General features: G+C 46.0%; 1 long non-coding RNA gene across 7 annotated transcripts in view; it reads right to left on the bottom strand.

The window, feature by feature from the left end:
• Positions 1-21,205, bottom strand: part of LOC142492637 (uncharacterized) — an 81,155-nt gene extending 59,950 nt beyond the window's left edge. For all 7 annotated transcript variants that reach the window (XR_012800875.1, XR_012800872.1, XR_012800866.1 and 4 more), the window contains exon 1: positions 21,016-21,205. This is a non-coding gene — a long non-coding RNA (uncharacterized LOC142492637). The remainder of the gene's footprint in view (positions 1-21,015) is intronic.
• Between the last annotated feature and the right edge of the window lie 1,860 nt (positions 21,206-23,065).

Genomic DNA, 23,065 nt, shown 5'->3' on the forward strand with positions numbered 1-23,065 from the left:
GCAGATTTTCCTGAAGCCTTTGCATGTATTTGAAGTGCGTTGCATTGTGTATCCCGTCGGTTGACACTCGCAGACGAACATCTACCAGCAGCCTGACTTCTCTCCCAAACATAAGGAAGTATGGGGAGAATCCCGTGGACTTGTGTTGGGTACAATTGTACGCATGTACTAGGGCTTGCACATGTCAGCTCCACTCTGTCTTCTGAGCGCCTTTCAACGTGCTGAGCATGTCCAGCAACATCCTGTTGAATCAGTCTGGCATAGCGTCACCCTCTGGATGGTATGGAGTTGTCTAGGACTTGGTGATGTCCAGGATTTTGAGTAGCTCCCGTATCAGTTTGCTTTCGAAATTCCGGCCTTTGTCGGAATGAAGGCGTTTGGGCAGGCCATAATTCACGAAGTACCTTTCCCACAGTATCTTTGCCACCGTGATGGCCTTCTGGTCTTTGGTCGGGAAAGCTTGTGCATATCGCATGTAATGGTCCACGATGACCAGCACATTACAGATACCATGGCCATCAGGCTCGATGCACAGGAAATCCATGCAAACCAGGTTCATGGAGACCGAGCTCTTCAGGTGGGCCATTGGTGCGGCTCTGGTAGGCAGCGTCTTGCGTTGAATACACTGGGAGCACCGTCGACAGTGTCGTACCACAGACTCACGCATTTTTGGCCAGAAGAAACTGTCTCTGACGAGTCCGAAAGTCTTTTCCACACCGAGATGTCCATGCTCATTGTGCAATGCTTTCATGACCATATATTGTAGGTTCCTGGGGAGAACCAGTTGCCATTTATCCGGGTGGTTGTGGTATTGCACCACCTGATAGAGTAGCCCATTGTCGATCTCGAACTTGTTGGATTCACGCATGAGAATGGCGACCATGTCGCTAGGCGCACGTTTCAGAATTGTAGGCTTGTTTCTCTGGACAGCTTGACGGATGATGCCAGTTATGGGGTCCCAGATCTGATATTGGACCATATCCTTCCACGCTATGATTTTATCGTGGGTGATGTTCATCCCTTCTGGATCACAGTAAGCGGCAGGGATGGCTGTAGATTGATATCCTGAGGAGTCCATGACATTTATCTCTGAGAAGGCCACCCTATCTTCTATGACAGCAGCCGTGCTTCACAGACTCTCATCCCTGGTCCCGGGATCTCTTCCCAGCTGTCTTTGTCTGGAGTGGGACTCAGCCCTGGTCTTCGGGATAGGGCATCTGCTCCAATATTCAGAGGCCCTGGTTTATACTTCAGCTTGAACTGGTAGTTTGATAATGCTGCCAGCCATCGGTGGCCGGTAGCATCTAATTTGGCGGATGTTAGTATGTAGGTGAGGGGATTGTTATCCATCCTTACTTCTAAAGATATGCTGTACAAATAATCATGGAGTTTGTCCACGATGGCCCACTTGAGGGGGAGGAACGCCAACTTGTGTACCAGATAATTTTGCTCGCTAGGAGTCAAATTGCGGCTGATGTAGGCTACTGGTCGGAGGCCCTGCGGTTGCTTCTTGTGCAAGACAGCACCTAAGCCATTAAGACTCGCATTTACATGGAGGACGTAGGGCTGTTTTGAATCGACATAAGCAACAACAGGTGCCTTGGTTAAGCTCCTCTTCAGGCCCAAGAAGGCCCGTTCGCATTCAGTCATACATTTATCATCAAACGGCTGTCTAGCAGAGGTGGCCCTTCACCCGGTGTCTTCAGGTTATATCTTGATGAGATTATTTAAAGGCTTGGCCTTACTGGAATACCCGTCCACAAAGCAATTATAGTAACCACAGAAGCCGAGGAAAGAGCGTAGCTCCATGACATTCTCAGGTCGTGGCCAATTCACGCATGAGAAATACTGTCCTGCGCTTCGGCTGTCTGTAAGGCACCTTTATGGTGTCAATCCGTCAAGTAGCTGATAAGGAGGGAGCTGTATATGGCCACTGAGTTGCCGGGAGTAGGGGGGAATATAAACAAATAAACCCTTACCTATTCATTCTCTCCTGTCTGGGACCTGCTCTCCTCCACAGCATGTGCGTGCAGCCTTCAGTGGTAATCAGGAAGTGAAAGGCAGGAATCCGGCGCCACTGCGCATGACAGACTGTAGAAACTCCCGGATGATCTTCAATAGACTTTATTGCACAATACACATAGGGCTACACCACGATCTCCCCCTCTACGCGTTTCACCCTCTCAGATAGGGCTTCGTCTCGGAGTGAGGAGACGTGGTGTTAGCCTGGAATTTAAACATTAAAAAGCCCGCGAAAACAGGTAAAAATATTAACCCCTTCATGTAAAAATTGCCAAAAGAGGCACCAGCATGTCCCATCAGCATATAATTGCACAATAGATAGGGATATCAAAAGAGCCAACTAAATACATTGATTATTTCATTATTTCAATATTGGCTCATCTTGTTACTGGACAATGGCATGAAGGTATCTTAAAAATTGCTGACAACATCTCAAAATAATACTGTCCCCCTGAAGTGATATTTAATTATCAAGTATATCATCAAATCATGCAAAGATATACATTACACATATTTAATCCTCATTAATGAAGGTTAAATTAATAATTAATACTAATCACTACAAGTGATACACTCTTTCAGGGGAAACAGCATAGAAAAAGGTGAGGAGAGGGGGGGAAGGGGAGGGGAGTGGGAGGAGGGAGTGGCAAGGAATGGGGGAGGTGAGTGAATGCTGGATGGGGGAAGGGGAAGGGGGGTGAAAGAGGGGGGTGGGAGGGGGGGGGGGAAAGGGGGGTGGAAAGAGGGAGGGGGGAGGAAGAGGGGGGGGGCGGGGAGACGGGGACCCCAAAAAATGGAGGCGGCAAAGGAGGAAAACAGATCCAGAGTTACGTTACACATCATCTGTAACCCAAAACACTAAATGCTCATCATTGGAACCTAATTTATAAAAGGACAAAGCAGATTCCCGTGCTCTAAAAAGAGCATATCATAACACCTTTATAAAAAAACTCCGCAGGTCCCATTCGACATTCAGTCCATTGGGTTGTAGAGTGCTCAATGCAAAAAAAAAAGTTCCATGAATATGGGCATACCCTATAACAGTCACAAGCTACAGTGAGTCGGGGCCTAGCTGGGGCCTAAGGGGGTAGATCTGGCCTAGTCTTGGGGGGCACTGATCCCTGGACACTACCTACTCCTCTGAGGTCCCTCTTCTGACTGGTGTGGTCCCTGGCATGCCAAATGTATCCCTGCTGCAGGGAATCTCAGTGTCCCATTGGCTCTCGTGTGACATGTGCTCCTTGCCCCTATGCATCCTGGGGGCTGTAGTTCTCTTCAAAGCCCTCTGCTGCAATGGCTGCCGCTCTTGCACTATTACTGTGCATGCGCGAGTCTCCTGCGCATGCACGACATTTCCAATATGGTGGCGCCCTGCGGAGGGAGCTGCCGGAGCCTTGTGCGGCTGGGTCACCCACCACCAGAAATTATTTTACTAATACAGTATTGAAGAAGGGGGTCTACGGAGCTGAACCACATTAATTGCAGTCACGGGGACCCCCTGCTTCCCAAGTTACAGGCCTCAGTATGGAGTACCAGTGTCACGGTATGGGCAGCCGGCCTTCAGAATAAAGGTGAAGCCCGGCTGGCTGCCCCTAAAGCCTTTTCTATGTAAGCCCATAGGGCCGGTAAAGTGTTTTTACTATATCTCCTCTAAACCATGTTTCCTTAGCTGTCCCCTGTGAGCTCATAAGCTGGGTATGGCCTGTGTGTTTTAGACCCCTTATGGGAAATAGCTGCAGAACCAGGCCTGCAGGGCATGAGTTTGAGGGTGGATCTTGGGGGGCAAAAAGGGTTCAAATGTGTATAAAGTGTTGCTGACCAGTTCTACCAGTAGTACTGTAATTGTACCAGAAAAACGTGCATGTTTTGCAGGTACGCGTCTATGTATAAAGACGGTGCATTATGGTAGCAAAATAACCTTATGCAACATCATTGTCCAGCCAGCAAGTTCTACAACCAAGGTTTAAAACAGAGTGTAGGAGCATGTTTTAAAACCAAGTTGTAGAATCCAAGTTTTAGAGCCCAAGTTTTAGAATCCAAGTTCTCATTTTGTAATACAATGTATTTGTATGTGAAATCCATCTCTATGAAGGCAGCTCTGGTAATAAGATTAGCCAAGGTGCATGAATGGCAATGGTGGATAAAAGGGGCGGATGGGCTGGGTGTCGGGCCATCTGGCAGGCGGGGTAGGGTAGAGGAACAGATCTGTGGATGGGCTCCCAGCGGGTGAGACTCTTTGTTGTATCCAGACTCTGTGAAGCCTACCCTGCGGGCGCTAATGGGCTGGCCAGGGAAATCTGTGCTGAGATGAAGCTTGTAGACACGATTTCCATTGGCCAGTTCATATTTCCCGCCTTGCCAGCAACCTGAGCCTATGCATGCCCCACCTTTGATTGGTTACAGCCAGGTGAGCCTTTTGTCATGGGAGACCAGGTTTATTAACACCTTTTTATATCACATCATTGATTGAGCAAACAAGGTGGTAAAATATTTTTTTATTTATTTCAGGAAAAGACATACAAACAATGTAACACAATTTACAGGGTTAACACACTTACTGAGCACGGGGCTAACAAATAAAACTATCCTTAAACCGAAATATACTTGGCTGGTAGGTACTCACGAAAGTCCTGGAACTGATTTCGGCATACAATGCCAACCGCCACCACTACGTTCTCAAAAGCAGGACTTCGAAACTTTTCTGAATTCAAAATCCTTGAAGCGGGCTTGCATCTATTCAGTACAGACCATCTTTGAATTTGCCGCTGTTGGCTGCAAGCCCTCTTAAGGTTTTCAGGCTGTGGGAATTTCCCTGCCAGCCAATCACCAATTTGCCAGGTTTATAAAGCTGGGCGGGCACCTTTTCTCAGTCTGTCAAGGGGCATGCGCAAACCTGGCACCTCTGCTTTTTTGCATACTGAGCCCACCCGCTGTCCAGGCTCCACAGAGTCTGGGTTCTGGCAAATGGTGGCCGGATAGCCCTGCGCTAGCCCAGGATGTGGTTACACAAGCAGAACTGCAGTACCCCTCCTGTTCTAAGGCTAAGGCCCCGCTCCCAGAGTCAGCGCGCCCGCACTGCAGACAGGCGGTGCGCTGACACTACACAGACCGTGATGTGCGGTCTGTAGGGAGCGGGAGCCGGAGCGGGAGGTGGGCGGGAGTGGGAGGATTGACAGGGAGGGGGGGCGTGGCTTGAGCGGAGGGACCCGCTATTCTCCCCCCCCCTCCCTCCCTCCACGGGCTCGGGCTGGAGCTGCTGATGGTAAGTATTAAACACACGCACGCAGGCACTCATACACACACACACACACAGGCAGGCACTCACGCACTCATACACACACACACACGCGCGCACACACAGGCAGGCACTCACGCACTCATACACACACACACACAGACAGAGGCAGGCACTCACGCACTCAGGCACACACATACACACACACAGACAGGCACGCACGCACTCAGACACACACACAGACAGGCACTCACGCTTTCACTCCACACTCCTCCCCGCTCCCCGAAGCCTCTCCTCCTCCCGAAGCCTCCCCTCCCTATTGGCTCACAGCCACACCACGTGACGCGTCAACGCTAGACATCAACATTTTCTTGTGTCCCCTAGCGGCTGACGCGCCACAGTGTGTAGTGCTCTGTGCCGCCAGGGGGGACCGGGACCGGCTCAGCAGGATTCCCCTGCTGGTGGGGAACTCGCATGTGGCCGCCCGCGCCAACGAGCACAGCGGGACCGAGGCCTAAGACCTTGGCATCCCTGAGGCTTTCAATTCCTGGCTTCTCACAGATCCATAGGCACCAAGCTTGGTAGCCATCTGGTCTGCTTGGAATCCATGACTTGGAAATCCCACAGTTCATTTACAGGTTACCAGTACATATATCTATTAAATATAATCCTTTAATAAAATATACTGTGTCCTGTTTTATGTGTGGTAAAATCTATAAGTCCCTGTTCTGGTGTCAGGGATGGAGTGAGTGTATATGTTATCTACATTCACCTGCCTCATACTTGGCACACTTTAGAGAACTAAATTTAAAAACTTTTACATACACAAACCACTCTCAGCTTTATTACTTAGCTGGAGTGCCCCCTCCCCCTGAACTCCTATCCTAGGTACAGGGTATCTGGGCATGTATCTTGGTACCACTCTTTATACTAGGGACCCGTCTGTCTACTAGGGCCCCCGTATGTGATTGCAGGTATACATTAACCCCTTAATGTCCGTTTACGTTGTCTGGAAGATGCTGCAGCAGGAATCCTGGTGGTGAGTCGAAATAGCGCTTTCAGAGTCAGAGTTTGCCTGGAGCAATGTGCTTGGCTGGATCTGAGAATCTCACTCGATTCCCGGATCCAATTCCTAGGCTATCCCATAACTCTGGAATCCCGATACATAGACACATTCTGTAAAGTCTTTCTCAGACAAACCCCCTCTGAAACTTACAGCCTATAAATTTCCCGGTCTCAGCATCCCAGGAAAGGCAAAACACACAGGAATCTTTAATGTTGCATAATTTGCACACAGTCACTGTAATGCATTTAGAACATCTGGGTCCAAGAGCTGACACTCTAGGACCCCAACACACGGATCAGGGGTAACCAAGTGGGCTGAACCTTTATTAGTGAGCCTGGTTAACCCCTTCCCCTTTACACCTCTGGCATGTGATTGGCTCGTAGTTTGCTGTTTGTGCAAACCCATGTTCTGATTGGTCGCCAGTCCCTCTTCCATGATTAATATAGGACAGTGAGGTCAATGAAAGGGGACTGTCCAATCAGAGAAAGAGAGCATCCTAGGGTTTTGTCGGGTGAAGCGCTGGATAGCTTTTCAAAAGTGCTTTTTTCGGAATTGCAAAGCACTGGACACGGAGGTGCTGGAGAAGCCTAGCCTAGCTGAGGACAAGTCGCAGGCAAGTTCTGAGGATGCAGCCAAGATCTGAGAAAGCAGCCAAGTTCTGAGGAAAAAATGTACTGGCCCCAGGCTCAGTCCAGTGGCACGATTGACAGGTGCTCTGCATAGAAGTGCTGGAGCATCCCAGCCAAGAGGAGGACAAGCGCTGGGAGCAAGTTCTTGCGACCACGTTCTCAGTCCAAGTTCTGAGAATTGGACAGAGCTGAAACCAGCAGGGAGAGTGTGGTGGCTCTCCCGAAAAGAGTACTGTGTGTTCCTAGACATGGAGCGGACAGGATAATACTTCATGAAGCAGGCGCCCTGCACCTAGTTGTGTCTAGTGTCTCCCCCAGACTCCCATTTGGTATGTATTCCCTTGTATTTGTGCATTTTTGTGTCTGCGGACTTGCCTGAATAAACCCCATTTTATTCAACTATGTTGTCCTGCCTAGTGAATTGATCCCGGAAGGTAAAGGTGTTAAAAGTACTGGTCTCTCGTGACAGCCGGTTTCTCCACAAAGTTTAAATGTCCCACATCACGTGACGTGGGAGATTTAAACTATGCAGGGAGATACCAGCGCTCCATACCTGGGCCTGTAACTCGGGGGGGAAAAAGTGGTCCCTGTGGCTGAAATTAATGTGGTTTAGCTCCAGAGACCCCCTGCTTCTATACTGTTAATAAAATAAAAACAGATTAATTACCTTAGTGGCTAGCCACTAAGGCAATGAAGGTGTTAAACCAGAGCACCTGGTTTGTTGGGGGTAGAGAGAGTGGGTAAAGGTGGTATTTGGCCTTTGGTGGGTGTTTAGGTCTATCGGATGGGTAGCTTGGCACTATAAACATTTTATTTATGACTCCAATTTTTTTTAATAAATTTCACTCTGACACAACTTTCAAGGGCTAATATTCCAAGGTTGCCGTGTGGCAAGCTTTGATGGACTAGCATGGCCAACAGACAACACACACAAAGCCTATGTAACCTTCCACAGGCATTATAAAAGTCAAAAGCATGATGAATTATATATTACATTATATTTGTGATTGTATGTTGCACAGTTATTCCTTAAGATCTAAATTTCCAGAGCTTTTAATTTATATCTTAAATTATGAAACTGTCACCTGTGAACACATTCACGTGTCTTAGGCAGGTCTCCAACCCTGTTTTCACCATTATCTCCTAGCATACAGTGCTTTAACTGCAGCAATGGATTCTGGGAAATGACATGCAAATGAGCACACTTTAAAGTTACTATACAGTAGGCTGCATCCTCTATTAGGAGTCATACAAAACAAATCTAAAACAAATACTTTAGATTGATTTCTTTCTATGCAGGAGTCAGGAGACAGCCATCTTATTTTTATTTTTGATGTGCTGTATCACATTTGAATGTCAATTGTAGTATCAGAGAGGCTGAAGTGCATTGAAATGTATTCATGCCCCTTATAGATTCTGACTTTTCCTGCAACAATACAAGAATATCTTTCTCCAACTCATCAGAAATGTATGATAGATGATGAAAAGAGAAAATATTAATCTACTTACGAAGACACAATTTCTCAGCCACTGAATATATTATGATAATATTATATTACAGAGACAAGGTATTAAAATGGTGGTTATTGACATGCAAACTCATTTTATCAGAGTTGTATTAAAACATTGGTATTCAGGTCAATAAAATCACAGTAAACTGAAATAAATATACAATCATATGATTCTATTTGAGTTACAGTTTTGTTACAGAAAAGCCTTTGTAAATATCTCCTAGGCACGCATACCGTTATTTCCTAGCAACCGAGACAGTGAATGAAAAGCAAAATGGCAGCTTTCGATTCCCAGGTGAAGTTCTAATGTTTAAACAGTATTTCTCTACAACAATGAATGACAGCACTTGTCAATCAAACTGAAAAAGGTGACTATTAGGTTTGACCTTTGCATTTTTATACTATCCCCTGAAGTGTGTTTTTAAATGTTCTTGAGAATACCCGTTCTTTAGCTGAAGAAATGCCCTCTGATAATTATATGCGATATTTTATCACAAATAATGCAGGGAGGGAGGGATGGAGAGAGAGAGGGGGAGAGAGAGAGGGAGAGAGAGAGGGAGAGAAATGGGAGAGAGAGAGAGAGAGAGGGGGGGAGAGAGAGAGAGGGAGAGAGAGAGGGAGAGAAATGGAGAGAGAGAGAGAGAGAGAGAGAGAGAGAGAGAGAGAGAGAGAGAGAGAGAGAGAGAGAGAGAGAGAGAATGAAAGAGAATGAACGAGGGAGAGAGAATGGAAGAGAGAGAGAGAGAATGAAAGAGAGAGAGAGAGAGAGAGAGAGAGAGAGAGAGAGAGAGAGAGAGAGAGAATGAAAGAGAGAGCATGAGAGAGAGAGCATGAGAGAGAGAGAGAGAGAATGAGAATGAATATGAATACTTATATGAACATTGTGGGAACTAGAGCCAGTTCAGCATCTATTGCTGTTTACAGTGCTAAAAGGAATTTGATGATTGTGCCACAGGCCTTACTGTGAGAGGGCTAAATTAGTATCAATATTGCCAATCGCTGAGGGGAAATTTTATTCAGACAGTCATTTACAGCAGGGATAATTGATGATCAACAATTTAAAGGCAATGCCTGTCTGCAAGCATTTGCCAAACATTAAAGGGCTGATTCTATATGCGCGGTAGTGGCTGATCGGGCAGTTTCCAGCAGAAATTTCCCATTAACTTAAATGAGGAATTTCAGCCTAAAGCCTGATTTGCCACTGTGGCACATAGGCCCCGATCCACAAAGCCCCCTTCACTTAGAGCTCATAACATCATGTTAATTAAATCAGTAATGGACACCAATCCACAAAGCTATAAATATATGTGTAACCCATCTTTATTCCCTTGTATTAGTGTGCACATATACTAGGGTCGGCGCCTGAGTTCACGTCTCTGTTACAAATGTGCGATGACTTGAAATCCACAGAACATACATATTTAGCCATGGCTGGTTTCTGGCTACCATTCTGCCTTCACTGGCATGCCAGTCCTGGTAAGAGCAGGCAGTGCTAGTACCAATTATGGGTTTTCCCCACACAGGCAGTCCCTTGACAGGGGAGGAGGTGTGACTAGGTCTGTGTTTTGTCCAATCCTGGGTTCATAACTAGTACCTTCCCCCTACTGTACTTAAGAGAGGTGTGTGATGATGAGGGGGTAACCAGGCCATCAATAAAGATATTATGCCCGGTTGGTTACCTCTGAGCCATATTTGGGGGGTTAGAGTGTCAGCTCTTGACCCTGTCTGTTGTACATGAAATGCATATGATTGTATGACAATAAAGAATTTATGTGTGTTTTACCTTTCCAGGAGTGCTAACCAGTGGAGATTGAGAGGCTTTGAGTTTCAAGGGGGGTGCGGGGGGATTGCGATAAAAGTGTTGTCAGATTGTGTCTAGATAACCAGGGTCCAGAGTTCCTGGCCGCCCCAAAAAATGTACCCGGGAATCAGGTCAGACTCCCAGGGACATGTAGACACACCACTCCGGTCAAAATCATCCCTTGAAAACAGTTATGCGACTCACCGCCAGGTTTCCCTGCTTCAGCACAGACAAGAAAGGTAAATGGGGGCATAGAGATATGTGTATACCGGGTACAGTCAGGGGTCCCTAAGTTATTGATTGTCCCCCAGTATATGCCCAGATCCCCAGAACCAGTATAGAGGTTCTGGGGGATACTCAAACCATATAAGGTTGCAAGGGTTTTTATGAAACCTAAGTCCAGTTTTCAGTAAAGGAATGAGATACAGCTCTGAGAATGAACCTAAGCGTTTTTTAGTTATAACTAAGTTTGGTTTTTCATAAGGAAATGAGCTACAGCCCTGGGAATGAACCTAAGCATCTTTTCATTCTACTTTGGGAATTAGAAGAAATATGGGGAATAATATTTTGTTTCATAAATGTTTAATAGCCCATAGGGCTATGGGGGTTTAAAGTCTGTCAGGTTTGCAGTGTATGAAGGATATGGCTAGTGAGAATAAAAGTAAAGAGTCCCATTCTATCTCTCATAACCAAAAGACTTTGACGGAATAAAAGCGTAAAGTATATTTTATTAAACAGGTATGTTTAAGGGGGCTTCCGGTGACGTCATCCGGTATGGTCGCATGTTGAGAGAGCTCTGTGGACCCATACTTATAACCGCAATACCAGGTACTTTCCCCCCGAATTTTCGCTCCCCTCGCAACCATCCCAAGGAGTGTGAGTGATGCAGCAATGCAAGCGAAGACTAAAATGGCCAAAAATCAGGGAATAACTAAGCATTTTCCCCCGGCACAGCGGAGCCCTGAAGCAGCGGCTGAAATCCAAGATGGCGGCGGCGCACGAGGCTCACCAAGTACCTCAAGTAGGCAAGCGCAAGCTAAGGACAATTCAGGCCCTGAGGACCCAATCACGAAAGCCTACCTAGAAGATCTTATGGTCTCCCTACACACAAAATTATACACTTCACTCCACAAAGCAGCAGTGTCTGAGCTAAGGCAAGAAATCTCAGGCCTTACGGATCGGACAACCGAACTAGAAATCAAACTAGGGGAGTCCCATAAAAGGCAGACAGAAGCTGAGGACGAGATCTTCCGACTGGGAGTAGAGGTAGCAGGCCTCAAAGAAGGGATGGAGGATCAGGAAAACCGGGACAGAAGGCAAAATCTACGTATACGTAATGTCCCAGAATCGGTTGTTCCTGACCTCCTCCGACCCTACCTAGCGAAATTGTTCTCCTCCATCTGCCCAGACCTAGAAGTCCTGGATCTGGAGATTAATCGAGCACATCGAGCCCTCGGGCCGCGGTCAGATGACCCTAACCGGCCAAGAGATCTAATTGTCCGCTTCCACAGCTACTCTGCTAAAGAGAAGATCCTGGCTGCGTGCTGTGAGTGAAAGGGATGCAATACATTTTTAGGATGAGGCTCTTCAAGTTTTTAATGCTCTATCCAAAATCACGATCAATAAAAGAAGAGAGCTCAAGCCACTAACCCTTTTCCTTCGCGAGAATGGGGTGAGGTATCGTTGGGGTTTCCCATTCAAGCTCATTGCCAACAGAAACGGAAAATACCTAGCACTAAGGCGCCGCGAGGAAATGTCCTCATTTGCTAAAGCTTTGGGTTTTCCGCCCCCACTCGCATGGGCAGACGAAGATCAGCCTGAACGGGATGCCGAAGAAAGAGACAGAGCAGTCAGATCCTCACGCAGAATCGCAGCGCTGGCTCAAACAAGAAATAAGTGAGGGAGCCAGATCTTAAAGAACTCAACCGAGCCCAATACTCCAAGTTGGCCGTTGCCACTCACCTAAGCCTTGCTGAAGACTCCAACCCATCGTCACCGTTGACGGAGAAGGAACGCCAGCTGATCTACTCGACCCCAGCTCCACCATGAAAACTCCGAGTCCCAGGTCCCGCCAGGCCGCTGTTCCAACGCTGATCCTGAGGATGACCCTCTCCAGCCATCGTTATAAGGAGCCAGGAATCTATTTCCCGGTGTTCCCCGGGTGGGTATCTGTGGACGGGAGGGGCAGTGGTTTGGGCTGGCTGGATCCATCTTGGCCGCCTCCCCCCCCCCCACCGGCGCCGCGGATCCCTCGGAAGAAAAGAGGAGGGTGGATCGATCTTGAGCGGCGAGTTCGCTCTTACGAATGGTCTGTAACAGGTGGGGGTGGAGGTGGGAGACTCTGGCCGCATGGCAGGGGGGATGAACTTCAAGCGGTTCAGTCTCCCCTGGATCAAACAGGTCATGATGAAATTGGGGCGTATGTAATTATCTTCTGCCCCTTAAACAAACTCTGCACTGGGTTACACCGCCAACTACCTAAGCCTTGCTGAATACTCCAACCCATCGTCGCCGTTGATGGAGAAGGAACGCCAGCTGATCTACTCGACCCCAGCTCCACCATGAAGACTCCGAGTACCAGGTCCCGCCAGGCCGCTGTTCCAACGCTGATCCTGAGGATGACCCTCTCCAGCCATCGTTATGAGGAGCCTGGAATCTATTTCCCAGTGTTCCCCGGGCGGGTATCTGTCGACGAGAGGGGCAGTGGTTTGGGCTGGCTAGATCCATCTTGGCCGCCTCCACCCCCCCCCCCACTGGCGCCGTGGATCCCTCGGAAGAAAAGAGGATGGTGGATCGATCTTGAGCGGCGAGTTCGCTCCTATGAATGGTCTGTAACGGGTGGGGGGGGAGGTGGGAGACTCTGGCCGCATGGCATATTTCTGGAATCTTGTGGTGTGAAGATGGTCAGCGCAAACCTCATGGGCCTCCCGATGTCGATGGAACCGAATGGAATAAAAGGATATGGATAAAAAGAATTATAATCACAGTGTATTTGATCTGTGGGGGAGGAGGGGGGGGTTGGGGAGGGGGGGAGGGGGGGTAAGGGGTGGAGGCAAGGAGGAGGATAATGCTGGAGGGGTTGATAATCAGTTTTCCACTTTATTTAATCAAAGAATACATAAAATTATGGATTCAGTGACTCACACGGGCTTGTGTGGTGTCTCTCCCTCAACGCTGACTGTAGTGGATTTATTACAGACTCAAATGCTGGAGTCTAAATAACATAAAACTCACACGGCCTGATGTGAGTCCTTGTCCTCAGAGGGTGATGTCCTGTATGGATGGTGTCTGGGTTGTCTCAGCAGAATTTATCCCCTGATGGGTGTAGTGTGTGAGTGTCTCCTCTCCCCGTTTCCCAGATGACCAAAAGGAGTGTATGCCAACAAGGGTTAACAACAATAAAACAGGTCTTTAATGGGTATACAGTGGAGACATAAGCATATAAAATGCAAACATGTGGTGAACCATAAAAAGTATAAAACAATCTATGACACAATGAATTAAAATGAGACACAATGAAAATAAAATAAAATGAAATAAAGTAAACACAAGGACTACACTCACACTTGATGGCAAATTAAAATGGCCCAGCCTCAGCCGCTCGGTACACTCCTGCACGGTCTCCTCCTCCGTTCTTGTTCCCACTGGCGCGTCCTGCGCCGGAACCGGAAGAGGGGATCTGCACCGGATGTCCTGTAGTGTGCTGGGTCCCTCTCTCAATGAGCTCCGGCAGGGAACAACGCGTTTCACAATAAGCTTTGTCAGGTTCTGGAATCAATGGTGCCTAAAAGCCGCCACATTCTGCAGACAATGCAGAACCTCCCGCCACGGTGGACCCCTCTGAACTTTCGGGACCGTTCCGCATATATAAGATAAACACCTTAAGCCCCCGACTGCTGCCGTGTCAATACTTTGTTAAATTCAGAAGGCCCGGTCCAGTTTATGTCTGATCCCAGATGCTGCCAGCCCTCCCCAACCCCAACTCACACGGCCCTGCTTGTTAGTCTAGTCGCTGGACATACGGACAGTCACGCATGTTAACTGGGTGTTAAAGGTTTATTTATTGTTCGCTCCGATGGGGCTTAACGTATATACTTTGGGAGCGAACGGATCCCCAAAATCACGCATGGGTAGCCCTATAAGTATATACCTTACCCTCCCCCCCCCCCCCTCGGTACCTGCTCTTAAAAACCCTCCCCTTTCATCCGCCACCCCTCAACCCCCCCCCCCCCCCACCGCTCCTCCTGTCTCCCTTCTAAGGAAAAAGGAAACCTAGTGTGTATTAGGCTGTTATGATGTGTTATGAGCTTGTATATTTGATATCTGCCTAATAAAACATTTGGAGAAAAAAAAAACAGGTATGTTTAAAATATATTATGCTTGTGCACTGAAAAGTAAGCTGGAACTTTCAAAGCCAGTATTCTGAGTGAGTCAGGGGGCTACCAAACTGTGGTGCCACTTTGTCTACTCAAGGTCCGGACTTGAAAGCCACAGATGCTGCCAGAGGTGGGAAGAACATTGGGCAGGATGGCTAGGTGAAGTACCCACGTCTTGGGAACAATGCAAGCCGCTCCAGGTAGCATTCGCCTTCCCAGACCTGGAGTAACCTAGCCCCGCAGGTGGGTTCTACATAGCAAGTGGCTAAGGTGGCAAACTCATGCATGCCCTTGGTTCATTCAGAAGATTCACTTGTCTGGCTTCAGAAGACTGGCAGCCATCTGATTGGCTGGTTGGAAAGCTCCCACACTGGGATTGGCTGTAGTATTTTGTGAATGAACTCCAAAATACTATAAGAAACCCTGCAGGTAATCCGGTGTTGAGATGCTCTAAGATTTTGAGCGCCTAGAGAGCAGCGGCAAATTTGAAATCACCAAAAGATGCTGTTGGAGAAATAGACTCGAGCCGGCTTCAGAAATTTCAAGACAAGCAATTTTCTAAGTCCCACTTTTCGGGGCCAAGTTCTCAGAATAGAACGTATTTACCGTTTCTACCGTAGGAGATCGCCTCCATTCATCTGGAGCTTACAGCAGATGGAGGCGGTGTGTACCATGGAGTAAATGATGGGTATTTACCCCAGAAGCCTGTACTTCAGTCCCCACAACCATCGGCGGACAACTCAGCATTCTGTGAGCCAACAGGTAGCATGCACCTGGTAAAAGGGGAGCCTCCCAGTGGGTGGGGGAAACACTTTTACACATATATCCCTGTAAGGAGATAGAGGGAGTCTCCAACCTACAAAAGAATAACTTAGGGCAAACAACACAGCAAAACTTCTCTTATCAATAACAATGCTTTATGTATAGTATCAAGTGCAGTGGTCCCCACTCTGGGGTGACCACACATATAGAGAGAATGTTTAAGATATAGTATATCAACAGTGTTGCAGTGCAAATGTCCCAGAGAGTCACTTGGTTTGTCCTCAAGGCCCTTGTAATAACAATGGGCCACTGTTTGTTCCAGCACAGCGTTGGAGCTCATGTAACACAAATTATAGGCTAAAGCAGTAAAATTCCGGGCATTATTGAAAACCCTGCTCTCTGATTGGTTAAAATTCCGGGCATTATCCAATCAGTAATGCCTGGAATTTTAGCAGCTTGCAAAGTGCAGTTTTCAATGTGTTTATTTCCAGCCAGTCAGCTTTCAGAACAGATGAGACAGGGCAGAGGATTGGTTTGAATGAAGTAACAGCTCTGAGACAGGGCAGGGGATTGGTCAAGAAGTATCAGCTACGGGTTGACTCCTCCCCCTCCCGAGCTGACTGAGATTTTCTGAGCAGATTCAGTTGAATTGGGGGGGGGGGGGGCTGCAAATAAGTAAGTGGCTGTCTGCAGTTTGTTTGTGGCTGCAGTTTGTGTGTGAGTGTGTCAGTAGAAGTGTGTGTGTGTGTGCTGGGCTGTTGTGTTGTATATCTGTGTAGAGGTGCTGTGTGTGTGTATAGAGCTCGTGTGTGTGTGTGTGTGTGTGTGTGTGTGTGTGTGTGTGTGTGTGTGTGTGTGTGTGTGTGTGTGTGTGTGTGTGTGTGTGTGTGTGTGTGTTGTGTGTGTAGAGGTGCTATGTTGTGTATAGAGGTGCAGTGTTGCATGTGTGGTGTGTGTAGATGTGCTGTGTATTTCTGTGTTGTGTGCAGAGGTGGGGGGGGGGGAGAGTGCAAAGTTTAGTAAGTGTCTTCATTTTTTATTGTGGCTGCAGTGTGTGCTGTGTGTGTAGAGGTGCTGTGTTGTGTGTGGTGTGCTGTTGTATGTGTAGCAGCAGTGTGTGTGTGTGTGTGTGTGTGTGTGTGTGTGTGTGTGTGTGTGTGTGTGTGTGTGTGTGTGTGTGTGTGTGTGTGTGTGTAGAGGTGCTGTGTTGTGTGTGTAGATTTGCTGTGTTGTGAGTATCGAGGAGGTGCTGTGTTGTGTGTCTAGAGCGCGCGCGCGCGTGTGTGTGTGTTTCATAGAGGTGGTTTCATGTATTTACCATTTTATTTTAATAAAAAAATCTTTTTAACTATAGTGTGTGTGTGTGTGTGTGTGTGTGTGTGTGTGTGTGTGTGTGTGTGTGTGTGTGTGTGTGTGTGTGTGTGTGTGTGTGTGTGTGTGTGTGTGTGTGTGTGTGTGTGTGTGTGTGTGTGTGTGTGTGTGTGTGTGTGTGTGTAGAGGTGCTGTGTTGTGTGTGTAGAGGTGCTGTGTTGTGAGTATAGAGGAGCTGCTGTGTGTCTAGAGCTCCAGTGTGTGTGTGTGTGTGTGTGCGTGCGTGCGTGCGTGCGTGCGTGCGTGTGTGTGTGTGTGTGTGTGTGTACACAGGGGGGGCGGCAATGTGTGGATATAGATATCTGCAGTGTAAGCGTATATAGAGGTGGTTTCATGTATTTACCATTTTATTTTAATTAAAAAAATCTATTTAACTATACAAAAGTGTCTATTATTTATTAAAAAAGTCTACATTTAGCCTATAATATTAATAATCCCCTCAGAACAGGGCATTACTGGCCAATAATGCCCTGGCTGGGTTAAAGTCCCTTGGCTTCGCCTCGGGCCTTCAACTCTTCCATCCAGGGCATTATTGGCCAGTAATGCCCTGTTCTTCGGGGATTATTACTTAAGTACTAATGATAGTTGCAGACCTGGTATTGCGATAAATACAGCTGTTGCCTATTCTTTAACCAGACACCTTAGGAAGTTAAAGTGGGTATGTAGTGGGGTGTCTTCAGATGGATGTTGTAAAGGATACTATGGGTAGTTTCATTGATTTGTTGGAAATGTATTTTTTTTAAAACACAATAAAAAACGATTACAGCATGACAAACTGGAGACATTTCCCAACATTGAAATTGTTTTACGAATTTTTCTATCAATGGCCACAAACTGCAAAGGCAAAAGATCTTTTTCAAAGTTGAAACTTATTAAGAACTAGCTGAGAGACCCGGCGTTCCCCGGAATGTAAATAGATAAAATAAATTGATGTTGTTTAAAATAAAAAGTATAAGAATTCAATATTATTAAAGTACAACATATGTTTTTGATCCACTTTGAGCAAAGATATATAAGTGGGATAAACATGTTTATTGTAAGTTTATACCAGTGCACTTGATTGATTGTCCTTGTGTGATTGATTGATTGTCCTTGTGATTTGTTGATGGTGATACCAAATGCGAGTCTCAGTGGAAATTGTAGGCGTTTGAAATTGAAGGGCATGTTTGTAGGAATTAGTTGAATGGGGGGTATGAATACGTTGCCCGTGATGTAAATTGATAAAATAAATTGATGCAACCTGTGAAAGTGTGTTAAATGTATTCCTTATGGTTGTGTGAAATAGTTTTGTGGGGTGGAGAGGGGGGTAAGGGTGGGTTGTGAAGAGTGTGGTAAGTTACGGGTAAAAAAAGGAGGGAGGTTTGTGCTAAAAAGAGGAGTGGAGGAGTGGTGAGTGGAGGAGAGGAGGGGTATTGGGGGAAAAAGATGAGAGGGTGTGTGTTGAAAAAGAGGAGGGGGGGTGTGGTGAAAAAGTGCAGGGTGGAGGTGAGTGCAGGGGGGAGGTGAGTGCGGTGAAAGTAGACGTCAGTGGTGTAGGGGGGCATGTGAAGTAGTGGTGTAGGGGAGGGTGGAGTGGATTGGGGTTTTAATGGCTAACTTACTTACCTGATATATGTTAAATGTTATGTTGATGGCAAATTGACGTATTTTTGGCGATCTGTGGAAGTAGGAGTGGTGAGTGGAGGAGAGGGGGGGGTGTGAAAAAGAGGAGGGGGGTGGAGGGGGAAGATGAGGGTGGGGTTTGGAAAAAGAGGAGGGGGGTGACTGAAGAGGGGAGGTAAGTGCCGGGGGGGGAGTGGAGGGGTGAGGGGAGTGTGGTGAAAGTAGACGTGAGTGGTGTAGGGGGGCATGTGAGGTGGTGGTGTAGGGGAGGGTTGAGTGGATTGTGGATTTAATGGTTAACTGACTTACCTGATATATGTAAAATGTAGTATTGATGACAAATTAACGTATTTTTTGTGACCTGTGGAAGTATGTTACATTTATTATTTGTGTTGGGGAAAAGGGTTGGGGGTGTAAAGGGTGGGTGTTAAGAGTGGGGTATGGGAGGGTTAAAAAGAGTAGGGTGTGTTGGTGTGAAAAGAGGAGTGGGGTGTGAAAAGAGGAGTGGGGGGGAAGAGGAGTGGGGGGGAAGAGGAGTGGGGGGGAGAAGAGGAGTGGGGGGGAAGAGGAGTGGGGGGGAAGAGGAGTGGGGGGGAGAAGAGGAGTGGGGGGGAAGAGGAGTGGGGGGGAAGAGGAGTGGGGGGGAAGAGGAGTGGGGGGGAAAGAGGAGGGGGGAAAGAGGAGGGGGGAAAGAGGAGTGGGGGGGAAAGAGGAGTGGGGGGAGAGAAAGAGGAGTGGGGGGGAGAGGAGTGGGGGTGGTGAAAAGAGATGGGAGGGGAGGGGGTGAAAAGAGATGGGAGGGGAGGGGGATGAAAAGAGATGGGAGGGGGTGAAAAGAGATGGGAGGGGAGGGGGGGTGAAAAGAGATGGGAGGGGAGGGGGGGTGAAAAGAAATGGGAGGGGAGAGGGGGTTGAAAAGAGATGGGAGGGGAGGGGGGGTGAAAAGAGAGGGGGGGTGAAAAGAGATGGGAGGGGAAGGGGGGTGAGTGAAGTATTTGTTCAAACTTTAAGAGGGAGTGTTAAGAAATTTTTTATTATTATGTACTTGGAGACTGATGAAAACGTAGTTTTGAGGTAAGGTGTGGTGTGGATGAGGGTAAGCTGAGGGAGTGTAGCGCTAATGAAATGCAGACGGACATCAGTAGCGGCCGTGCGGTGCGCAGACAGGGTAAGCTGAGGGAGTGGAGCGCTGAGGAAACCCAGACGGACATCAGTAGCGGCCGTGCGGTGCACAGACAGGGTAAGCTGAGGGAGAGGAGCGCTGAGGAAACCCAGACGGACATCAGTAGTGGACGTGCGGAGCGCAGACGGAACGGCGTTGATGCATAGGAGAATGGTTTATATTTTATTAAGTGGTGAGCTGGGGTGAAGGAAGGCTTTTATTATTTAACAAACGTTCTAAGGTGGCAGGGAGTGTTGAGGCCAAAGGCGGCCATTTGGTATGTAGCTGCGCGGTGAAGGCGGACATTTTGTGAACTGTCAAATGTTTTGAAAAAGCTCATTTTGGAAATAGCTGAAATGTAACAGACGGAACAGCGTTGATGTGGAGGAGAATGTTTATATTTTATTGAGTGATGAGCTGGGGTGAAGGAAGGCTTTTATTATTTTAGAAAGGTTGTAAGGTGGCAAGGAGTGTTCAGCGTGTTAAGGGGCCAAAGGCGGACATTTTTTTGTAGCTGCGTGGGAATGCGGACATTTTGTGAACTGTAAAATTTGTATTAGGTGAAGGTGGGCGCGGGAAGGCGGACATTTTGTGAACTGTAAAAATTTTATTAGGTGAAGGTGATATACCCGGCGTGTCCCGTGATGTAAAGAAAAAGGATGTTGTTGAAAAAAGTTTATTTGTAAACAAACAGTACAATGAACATGTAGTTGAGCAAATATGAGCAAAGTGTATGTTTATTGTAATGGTTGTTTATAAACAACATTTTTAGTAGTTCCAGTTGGAGCAAAGATATAAAAACAAAACCACAACTACAATGCCTGAGTAATAAATGTAGGCCAACTATACACTGACTGAGAAAGTTGTGATTGGTCAAATGTCAATAAGGGGCGGAGCCAAAATTATAGTAGGCATTAAATGACAGTTAGTGAGGAGATTCTCACAACAGCCATTTTGTGTAAAGACAGATTAATTGCTACATAAAGGTGCGAAACATATGTTTTTTTTATTCCCTTTTCAGTGAAGCAAATAAATAACAATATGTTTAGACATTAAATGACAGTTAGTGAGGAGATACTCACAGCAGCCACTTAATATTGTAAAATGTAGATTCCAACTTATCCCTTTAAGAGGTGTAACATTCATCTAATATGGATCTCATGTGATATTAAATATCCCCAAAAAATATACTCTTCAAAAGAATCACTTATTTATATTAATACTAGCTGAGAGACCCGGCGTTGCCCGGAATGTAAATAGATAAAATAAATTGATGTTGTTTAAAATAAAAAGTATAAGAATTCAATATTATTAAAGTACAACGGAGTGTGTGTGAGTGTGTGTGTACACAGGGGTGACAGTGAGTGTGTGTGAAGCATGGTCTCAGGTGTGAGTGTGTGTGTATACAGGGGTGACAGTGAGTGTGTGTGAAGTGTGTGTGTAGACAGGGGTGACAGTGTGAGATGGATGAAACTTACCAAGGACTCTGCAGGGGTTCTCTGGGGGTATGGTGTGTCAGTGAGAGTGTGTGACAGTGAAGTAGGTGTCTGTCAGTGATGTCACTGTACCTTTTGGCCAATGAGAGTCATGTGGGAGGCTGACTATGGGCGGGTGGACACAGGGACCAATGTCTGTGTGTGTCTATGTGTGTCACAGTGGAGCTTACCTCTTGGCAACGAAAGTCGCGGGGGGGGCGGGCAGACCCACAGACCAATCAGATTCACCACATCTACCACCAGACTCACAAGATTCAATTTTATTATATATAGATGAGCTCTGCAGTTTCATGCTTCAACCAAGACTAAATGCTCTTTCCTTGATGGCAATCGAATCAGATATACTTCATATATACATATTTTTACTTCATAAAATCGACTTTGATGATCTTATTTGTGACTTTGCAAATATAAATCCCAGAAAGAGTCACATGTAGATAAATAGAATGGTCTGGTTTGTAGTAATATTTGCAGAATTTCAATACAAGTTTTGAATGTTGTTTAATAAAAACATACTGTATTTGTATGTAAATGTTATTTTTGTGGGTGAGCCCCAATTTACACTTATGCCAGGGCCCCCAACGTCTTACAAGGGCTCTGCCAGTATATTGTATACTGTCATTTTTGATAAATTGGGGCAAAAATTTGAGAAACTCTGGAAAATATTTGCAAAGCAGATTTAAAGACGTACACATCTCTAAGTACAACATATGGTTATTTCCTGGATTCAACAGTGTTACAAAAAAAAAAACACTGAAGCATTACTGATTTAAGCTGTAATGACTAGCTCTTTTGAAATGTTTGGTTGTACAAATGTTTTTCATTTCTCAAATAAATGAACATGCTGTTTGTATATAAACAAACATTAACAGAGTAAGAGCAGCACAGATACATTATTTTACTGCCAGTGCCAACTGCTTTATTTACCATCTGCAAATTAAGTAGAAGAGAACCTTAGCTTTCAGGCTCATATCAAAATAAGCTAATGTCTCTTAAAAGACTATTTTCAACTATATTTTTAGTAGAAATAGTTTAAAAGAAATTGCTTACATAATTGACCTGCTGCTGAAATTACGTTTGAAAGTAATTTCTGAAGATTTTGCATTTGATGGGGAAAATATTTTAAACCTACTGAATTATGTACCTTTTGGGAATGGAAGAAGTCCATGGCAACTGACCTCTCTGCATTTTTAGCTCTGCATGCTAATATGTTTTCACATTAAGCTGTGGACACACAGCTCAGGAGATGAGCCTTCAGCAGCATATCCTTTTTAAATGAGCAATACAAACTGAATTTCTAACACTTTCACTGCTGGAAGGGTTCATTCCATTGCAACAGGTTTTCGACTTTTGCAGTAAATGCATAAAACGGACCAGTTCAACTACAAAAGAACAAATACAACTAACAATAGTCAAAACAAATGGGGGTTTTAATTAATAGTTAGAGAAAATTGTATAAGAGCAAGAATTGGTATTAAGCCTCAGGTTGACAGTGGACAGTTAGTCCACAGTACTTTAAAGCTGCTAGATAATCTTGAATGAAGAGTTTGATTATTGTCAGTTAACTTAAACCTTTAACTATAAAAGCGGATCTGTTTGGGGGTACAGCTAAAAATAACTTTGAAGAAGGTAAGTTATTCTTCATACACAACTGGCTAGCATAAACAAGATCTCCGATTTAGAAATACATGAATGCTACCATTCGCAGTTGTCCCTGTACACAGTTTTTCTCTTGCATTTACAAAACATGAAATCGTTAAATACAAATACAAATGGTGGATAAAAAATATTGTGCCTTTGAGCATGAAATTGGCGTTTTTCCAGTACAATCTTGTTTTTTTTCTGCCTGTTCAAATACTGATAGCTGTCAGACAAAAACTAATAAAGCAAGAGTAACAAAAACTCAACATGTTGTATAAGCCTTAAACTCCACAATAAAAATGGGACCTTTTGTTGTTCCTTTTCTTTCAGCTGCATTGATATCAGTAAGAGTCATTGACCCAGTAGATAAGCAGAACCATGATGTTTGAAA

This window comes from Ascaphus truei, chromosome 1, assembly GCF_040206685.1.
Source record: "Ascaphus truei isolate aAscTru1 chromosome 1, aAscTru1.hap1, whole genome shotgun sequence".
In the NCBI taxonomy this organism is placed as follows: Eukaryota; Metazoa; Chordata; class Amphibia; order Anura; family Ascaphidae; genus Ascaphus; species Ascaphus truei.